Genomic DNA, 8,460 nt, shown 5'->3' with positions numbered 1-8,460 from the left:
AGAAGGTGCTGGGAACTGTAGTCAAATTTCCCAGGAAGCAGGAAAAGCACACAGGGCTCTCAGCATCAGCTTTGACATAATTTTCCCTAATAAGAACTTTTTATGAAACCGATACAGATCTCTTGGCCTCACCTGCAGGAAAATGGATGGAAGTACTTCCATGAAGCTCTTCTGAGGCCTGCTCGTGATGCTCTACGAAATGCTTAATTTTTTAAATCATTTTTTGTTTTTAACTCCAGCTAGTTAACACACAGTGCCGTATTCGTTTCAGATGTACAATATAGTGACGCAGTCATTCCAAATGTCATCCAGTGCGCATCGTCAGTGCGCTAGGGGAGGGCAGCTTATGGGCTAAAGAGATGATAGGGCTTAAGGAAATGTTTAATCTTAGAGACTGGAGGCATCCACCAGGAAACACGCCATTTTAGTTGTATAGTGCTTTAGAACTTTCAAAATGATTTCCCAGACACTCTTTCATTTGATTTTCTCATCACCTCTACCAGTGTCTTCATTCACACAAGAATTTCTGCCTGTCCATTTCCCCAGGCAGTAGGGACGCTGACCAGACAGAAGATCCCCCACCCACACGACACCTGTGTCCTGGAGCGGCGGCAGCCTGTATTCACAAGTAGAAAGTAAATCAGATCAACAATGTGCGAGATACTCTCAGATGCTGCGAAGACCCCAAAGAACAAAAGCAAGATAGTGTGATGGAGGGGAGGCTACATGGATACAGGTGTTTAAAACGTGCCTGGGATTTGGGGCGCCTGGATGGTTGAATCAGTTGAGCATCTGACTTCGGCTCAGGTCGTGATCTTACGGTTTGTGAGTTCAAGCCCTGCACCAGGTCACTGCTCTGTGCAGAGGGCTTGCTCTGGATCCTCTCTCTCTCTCTCTCTCTCTCTCTCCGCCCCTCCTCTACTTGCACTCTCTCTCCTCTCTGTCTCTCAAAAATAAAAACATTTTTTAAATGTATCTGGGATTTGTTTTTTTTAATGTTTATTTCTTTATATTGAGAGAGAGTTGGGGGGGGGCGGCGGGGAGCAGACAGAGAGGGAGAGAGAAAGAATAAGCAGCCTCCGCACTGTCACTACACAGTCCGACACAGGACTTGAGCTCACAGATTGTGAGATCATGACCTGAGCCAAGATCAAGAGCTGGACGCTTACCCAACTGAGCTGCCCAGGCACCCCTACCTAGCATTTGTTTTAGTCAAGGTGTGGTAAGGGGCACCCGGGTGGCTCAGTTGGTTGAGCGTTCAACCTTGGCTCCGGTCATGATCTCGTGGTTCGTGAGTTCAAGGCCCACCCTGGGCTCACTGTTTGTCAGGGCAGAGCCCGCTTTGGATCTCTCTGCCCCCCCCCCACTTGTGCTCTCTCAAAAGTAAAGAAACATTACAGAAACAATCAAGGTGTGGGAAGATGACGGGCAGGGAAACGAGTACCCCAAAAGGAGAATTTATCACTCACGGCTCCCAAGAGAAGAGGGCGTGCCATGCCGGGCAAGGCCCCGTGAGGAAGCCCTGGGCTCAGGCAGGAGGCGGGAACATCCAGGGGACAGCATGGCGGGAAGCTTCAGTGTGGGTTTCACAGGAAGGAATGGGCAAGGTGGGGTCAAGCTGAACAAGTTTAAGGCTGAATGGTGTGAATAATTCTGGGGGGGGGGTCTCTGTGCTAGAGGGGTCCCCAGGCATCCAGTACTTGGCCCTGGGGGTGTGGGACAGCGGGAATGTGGGCTTGGTCCATGACAGACAAGGAAGTGGTTGGAGGTACGGGCCAGGTTTATGCTCAAAAGCAACTTGCTTACCTCCTCCAGGAAGTTAGCTAGCCCTGGGAGGGGTGGTCTCTCCAGGATCAGCAAGGCTCCGAGGCGCCAAAGCATCAGAAAATACAGAAAGTAAGAAATGTGGTTGATACAAAGCAGCCGTGGGGACATACACTTGGAATGGAGGGCCAATCAAAGTCCTTCCCGTCGATACCGCGGAGGAGATCATAATCGCAAGAAGGTGCCAGGCAGCCACAAAGATGGGGAGGGGACGCACCAGGCAGAGGCAGGAACAAGGCCCCACCCCACACCTCCGGGTGTGCCTGGAGCAGCAGGGGAAGGGGCCAGGCAGGCAGGCCTCTGGAGGCCACGGCCGGCCGCCGGGTTTCATTCTAACTGCAACCGGAAGGCATTCGAGGCTTGTACGGGGAGCCAGGTGGTCTGATTTGCATTTTCAAAAGGTCACCCTGACTGAGGGGGAAGAACGGATGGAACGTGGGCACTTGTGGGAAGCAGCGAGATAGGGCAGGAGGCGGTGCGCTCCAGCATCCCCGGGGACGTACGTAAGACGAAGAGACGTTCCCTGCTTTGTTTGTCTCATCCTGACACCTGTCGCACCCACATTTCACGTGACTTAGCTCAGATACGGCCTCCGGCAAGGACATTATTCATTTCCCGCTTTTTTCCATAGGTCAAAACATTTCCAGTTCTCAAAGTGACCCTCCCACACTTTTCTTGCCTGCCTGCTACTGCTAACAGAAAGGACCCCGGAAAATCCAGTCACTCGGCCAAAAGCTATCTGTGCGTGGTCCATTGTATGCGCCCAAGTTTGGTAAAGATGGAAGGTGTAAGTAAAGACTGGGCCAGACCAGTCTCGGGAGCTCATCGAGTCGCCATCCGGGGCTCTCTGCTTGGGAACACTGTCGTCATCCTCCCTGATTCGTTCTGCGGGCCGTCAGTCGGGGCCCTCCGGTGCACGAGGAAGGAAGGTCTACGGGATGGCCTGTCATTTGCCCAGGAGAACCAAAGGTCAGGGTTTTTCTGGCCAGTCTGGAGAAGCAAGTTTCCTGCCGGCAAACCCCACTGTCGGTGCGGTGTGGGGGTGTGGGGGAAGCAGGGGGCAGAGGGAGAGCATCCTGGTCTGACCTCACCGTCCGCGGACGACCCTCACAGGTGCTCTGGTCCAGCCGGCCGTGCTCAGAACCCAGGCGCACGCTGGACTTCCCGGCCGGGCCACTCGGAAGCCTGCCCTCTCAGACTAACAGTTTGCAGACTGAACCTCCTCGGCTGTCCGTCTCCTCGGGGCCTAGGAAATGTCTATTGGTTCAGAATAAAACACGTGGACGGTTCCCAGACAAAGCCTCCGATCCAAATCAATGAGACGGTCGTGGTCAGAAAAGACCAGAGCACTGGGGGGTGTGCAGTCTGACAGCTGGAGTAAACCAATAGTGTTTGAGCCCCAGTGTCCCCGGGTCAGGACACCAGTCGCGGGGACTGTTTGTGAAGGAGACCGTAGGCATCCCTGACTGAATGGCGCTGGGGGGTGGCGTCTTTTTACCACGGGCTTTGCGTTCTTCACTCGTGCCTTGCTGATTGTCCCCCCGAGGCCTTGAGAGAACGGCCCACATACAGTGGTCGTGGTCCCTAAGAGCACGTGGTCCCTAAGGAAACCCTCCTTAACAGCTCCATTGCTATATGGACATGCACTGGGGGTGTCCTCTGCCTAAAAGACACTGAGTAGGATCTTGCAGGCAAGAAGGTGGAGCCACCATGCCCCCCGCTCGGTGTCTGTCTGTCTGTCTGCACTTGTGTGCTTTCCACTCTCTCTTGACCTGCTCCAAACCACGCCCGGCACCAGCATCATGCGTGCTAACTGGGACTCAGGAGAAGCAGACACCAAGTCTTAGAGAGGTCGCCTCAGGAGGGCCAGGGACGCAAAGGACCTTGGCAAGTACTCGTTGCCAAGCTAGTCGTTCTCTGCCTCTCTGCTTCTTGGGGGTGTCACAGAGCTGTTGGATGGAACTTTTGCCCGGCTCGGGCTCTGCATTTGCACGCGTCTCGCAAACCAGCAAAAATTACTATTCATTGAGAGACCATTACGTGTTAGGCATCATTTCTAGTCTTTCTACCCTTCTTAAAAATTTTTTTCTTTTTTTTTTTAAATTTATTTATTTCTGAGAAAGAGAGAGTGCACATGAGTGGGGGAGATGCAGAGACAGAGAGGGAGAGAGAGGATCCCAAGCAGGCTCCATGCCACCAGCACAGAGCCCGAAACTCAGTGCCACCAACTGTGAGATCGTGACCTTAGCCAAGATCAATGGTCAGACGCTTAACTGACTGAGCCACCCAGGCACCTCTGGTCTTTCTCCACTTTTATGTGATCCCTCAAACAACCCCATGATGCAGGTACTATTTCTATTTCCCATGGAAACACACACACATAAGTTTAAGTACGTAACTGAAGGCCCACAGCTAGTGCGGTGGGGCAAGACCCCCCTCAGACCTGTCTCTAACCCTCACATTCCATTCCTGGTGTTATATTCGCCTAACTACCCCCAACCCACCGTCGACCTTGGTCCTCCCCTGCATGTCCTAAATTTGGCTCAGAGTCTTGATTCACCCATTGCTTCCGGGGTCCTCTCCCCTAAGTCTACAGCACGCTTTTGCTTTTGGCCTAATTACGAGAGAAATGTTAGATAAGTTTTTGGTTAAACCTGAAGTTCTTTTGTGAAAGCTGGGACCTCTTGCATGCTGCAGTGACATTTCACAGCTGGAAGCCCATAGAGCCAGAGAAAGCCAGTGGTCACAAAAAGCAATGAACGCCTTTTGGCGGATCCCTGGGCTCCCTGGGATGTGATACGGTCCAAGAGTAGAGTCTTCCCTTCAGCCCACCAATCTCATGGGCAAGGATGTTCCTGGATAGCATCCATGAGGACAGAGGCAGATTGTAGCCCTTGGAAGTAGGGGTTTTATTTATTTTCAGAAAATCTGTGGAAATTCAATGATGTATAATATTAGCAGTTCCAGATTCCAGCACATAAAACCAGGGGACTGACTTACTTCTGTTCCTTTAAACCTGCAGTAAACCAGTATGTTTGAGTGGCCATTTCACTGCTTTCTCAATTATTCAGGACTAATACCTACATTCAAAACTTGGCTAATACCTGCATCAAGAAAATTCACGAGTTTGAGCCCTGGTGACACCTGTATTATCAGAGTAACTATTTCATTTAAATATTTTACTTTCTTGTCTGTAGAGTCAGAGTTAGATTACGTTCTTAAAGATCCTCTAACCCAAATCCCTCATTTTTAGAGATGAGGAAATACAACTACTGACAATCCACAAAGTGAAATAAAAGTCACAGTCAGGTATTATTTACAGCCCATGAGGACATTCTTCTGTCTTGAAAAACAGAAGAATGGTATTCCACACCTGCCTTCCGGCAGCCTTCGAAGCCATCCTGAAGGAGAACAGAGGAAGTTGTGTGTGTCGTAAGGTTTAGTATATTCTGAATTTTCATCCAGTTTGAAAGGAAAATTGAAGCTTGGATTTATTAATTGGTTGATTGAGAGAGAGAGAGAGAGAGAGAGAGAGAGAGAGAGCATGAGTGGGGGAGGGACAGAGAGAGAGGGAGACACAGAATCTGAACCAGGCTCCAAGCTCTGAGCTGTCAGCACAGAGCCCGATGCGGGGCCAGAACCCATGAAATTCGAGTTCATGACCTGAGCCGAAGTTGGACACTCAACCGACTGAGCCGCCCAGGCACCCTGAAGTTTGCATTTTCAAGAGCTTTGTAAATCAATAAGCAGAAAGAATCAAAAATACCTCAGTAGCAACACAGCCCTGTATACCTACTATAAAAATTATCTTTGAATGATTAACTTTTTTTAATTACTACACTTAGATGAAACACTATGTAGTTTGTTCATTTTATTTACAAGCTTTTCTAATTTAAAAAGAAAATATTTTAAGTAGCCAATGGCACATTTCTTATTTTTGATTCTTATTTGTCTAGATCACACAAAGTAGTTCTTTCCTAGTTTCTAGAAGAGTCAGCTCACGTTCATCATCCTTAAAAATACGGCCAGATGATTATCTCAGAGGAGGAGATTTCCACAAACTTCTTAGAGTTTTGCTGTACTGGAGCTTACAGTCTTATGTGTTCCTTGTGAATCAGCATCTCTTCTCTACTTGTCTTCGTATGTCCTCAAGGCCAGGGACCATCCTGGGGCGCCTGGGTGACTCAGTTGGCTAAGCGTCCAACTTCGGCTCAGGTCATGTCATGATCTCATAGTTCGTGGGTTCGAGCCCTGTGTCGGACTCTGTGCTGACAGCTCGGAGCCTGGAGCCTGCTTGGGATTCTGTGTCTCCCTCTCTCTGCTCCTCCCCCGTTCATGCTCTGTCTCTCTCTCTTTCTCCTTCAAAAATAAATAAAAACGTTAAAAAAAAAAAAAGGCCAGGGGCCATCCTTACATCTTTCAGCATCTCTGGTGCCCAGCGTGCTGTTGGCGCCACACAGGTGCTCCAATCTGTCCAGTGCATGGAAGCCATCCGCCTGTCTGGAACCCAGTACCTGAGCAGATCTACAACATCCCAGTAAGAGATGGGGGTGGGTGGGTGGGGAGGGAATCTAAATCTCTAGAGATTTCCAAAAGGATTCATTTCCTGCCTCTTCTGTCTAGAAACTAAATTCTGGTTCAGAGTGACAAGCTGGACAGAATGAAGACCAAAATGCGTGACTGGGCCATTGCTAAGCAGACTGTTACCATGGCTGCTCGGTGGAATCCCCTAAGCTCCCTGATGAACAGTTTCCAATGTAATGTTGTTATAATGCTGCAAAATCTTTTAATGACAATAGTTAATACACTCTGCCAAATGAAGCCATGTTGGGGTCGCATCAGACTCCAGGCAGAACTTTCTGCTGCGTAAATAGCCATTACCCATCTTATATTACACGCTTTGCTTCCAGATGCTATATTTGGGGTGGGGAGGGGGGAATGTGCCCTTTTTAAGAAATTATTTCTCCTTGGGGCGACTGGGTGGCTTAGTTAAGCATCTGATTTTGGCTGAAGTCATGATCTCACGGTTCGTGAGTTCGAGCCCCGCGTCAGGCTCTGTGTTGACAGCTCAGAGCCTGGAGCCTGCTTCGGATTCTGTGTCTCCCTCTCTCTCTGCCCCTCCCCTGCTCATGCTCTGTCTGTCTCTCTCTCAAAAATAAATAAACATTAAAAAAAAATTAAGTAATTCTTTCTCCTTAAAATGAGACTCAAAAATCTGTTTCTTATCGCTAATTTTTCTTTGTTTTAATGTTGACTTATTTATTCTGAGAGAGAGAGAGAGAGAGAGAAAGAGAGAGTACAGCAGGGGTGGGGCAGAGAGAGAGGAAGAGAGAGAGAATCCCAAGTAGACTTTGCACTGCCAGCACAGAGCCCGATGTGGGGCTCAAACTCATGAACCCGTGAGATCATGACGTGAGCTGAAATTAAGAGTCGGGTAATCAACTGGAGCCACCAGGTGCCCCAATCACTAATTTTTCTTAGAGAACACAGAAGTCCTTCATCTTATACTTCCTCCCTATGGTCCCTTCCTTGACGCAAGACCAGGGCAAAAGTGGGGAGAAGAGCCATCTCTGCATTACATTTTCCACAGAAGCCCCCCAACCCTTGCACAAACAACCGGTGATCTGTGAGGCAGGTGTATTGACACCTGTCTTGGGGACTGCCTCTTGTCCCATCCCCAACTCCGAACTGTAGAAAGACTTGACCTGGCTGCTCAGGGATTTGAGGGTGTGCTGACCTTGGATTAATGGAAGAGTGGGTACATGATGGACTTTCTCCCCTGGGTGCCCTTTCCTGAAAATAGACCGCTTCTGGCTTCAATCCTCCTTATCCTGGGAGCAACACATAAGCTTGCACTGGACCCTTCAGAGTGGTCTACGGTTTTTAACCACAGAGGATATTTCCCAAGGTAAGTATACTCTAATCCCCTATACACACTGTATTTGTTGCCAATGGTAGCAACGAGCCCAATGATAGCTTAGTAGAGACATTGTGTAATGACCTTAAGAACAAATCCCTCCCTCGGGAACACCCTCACTCCCCAGGCAGGTATAGTCACATCTCTTGCTTTAATTCTGACCTCTCATTCTTCTGACAGCTTAACCTGAATTCTTGAACTTTCGTCAGTCAGTCTGCTAGCTAGCACGGTGGTCCGACCTCCCACATTCTCAAACCACTGATCCTGGATCCACAGAGCCTGATTTCATCACCCTGCCTTAGCAGAAACTCTTTGAACTTGATCTGCGGACAATTCGGCACATCTACCAGCCCAACCTCGTGCCATCCTTCAGTGCCACCCAGATCCCTGTCCTGGAGCCCCAGGATTCCCTGCAGGACACAGACAAGACTTAATGAAGTCAGCTTCCTCCCATAGATAGGTAAAAAGCAGGTGGAAGGAAGCAAGACTCTGAAGAAGAGAAGGTAAAACGGTGTGTGACATGGGATTTCCACACTTCACATCAAGCTGGATGAACATATCATGGTTGCTAAGGTACCAACTCACATATTTATTCAGAGCTGGCCACAGAAATAATTTTCAGTTTCAAAGCAATGGAGAGAGTCGAGATGAATAATACATTTTTGTCTATGCCAATATTTTAAAACAAAGCAGCGGTATCTTATTTGTTCAAATCTGCC

The sequence above is a fragment of the Lynx rufus genome, unplaced genomic scaffold, assembly GCF_022079265.1.
Source record: "Lynx rufus isolate CCGP_SWC_20201006 ecotype Redwood Valley unplaced genomic scaffold, mLynRuf1.p SCAF_4, whole genome shotgun sequence".
NCBI lineage: Eukaryota > Metazoa > Chordata > Mammalia > Carnivora > Felidae > Lynx > Lynx rufus.
This window is presented reverse-complemented; position numbering follows the sequence as displayed.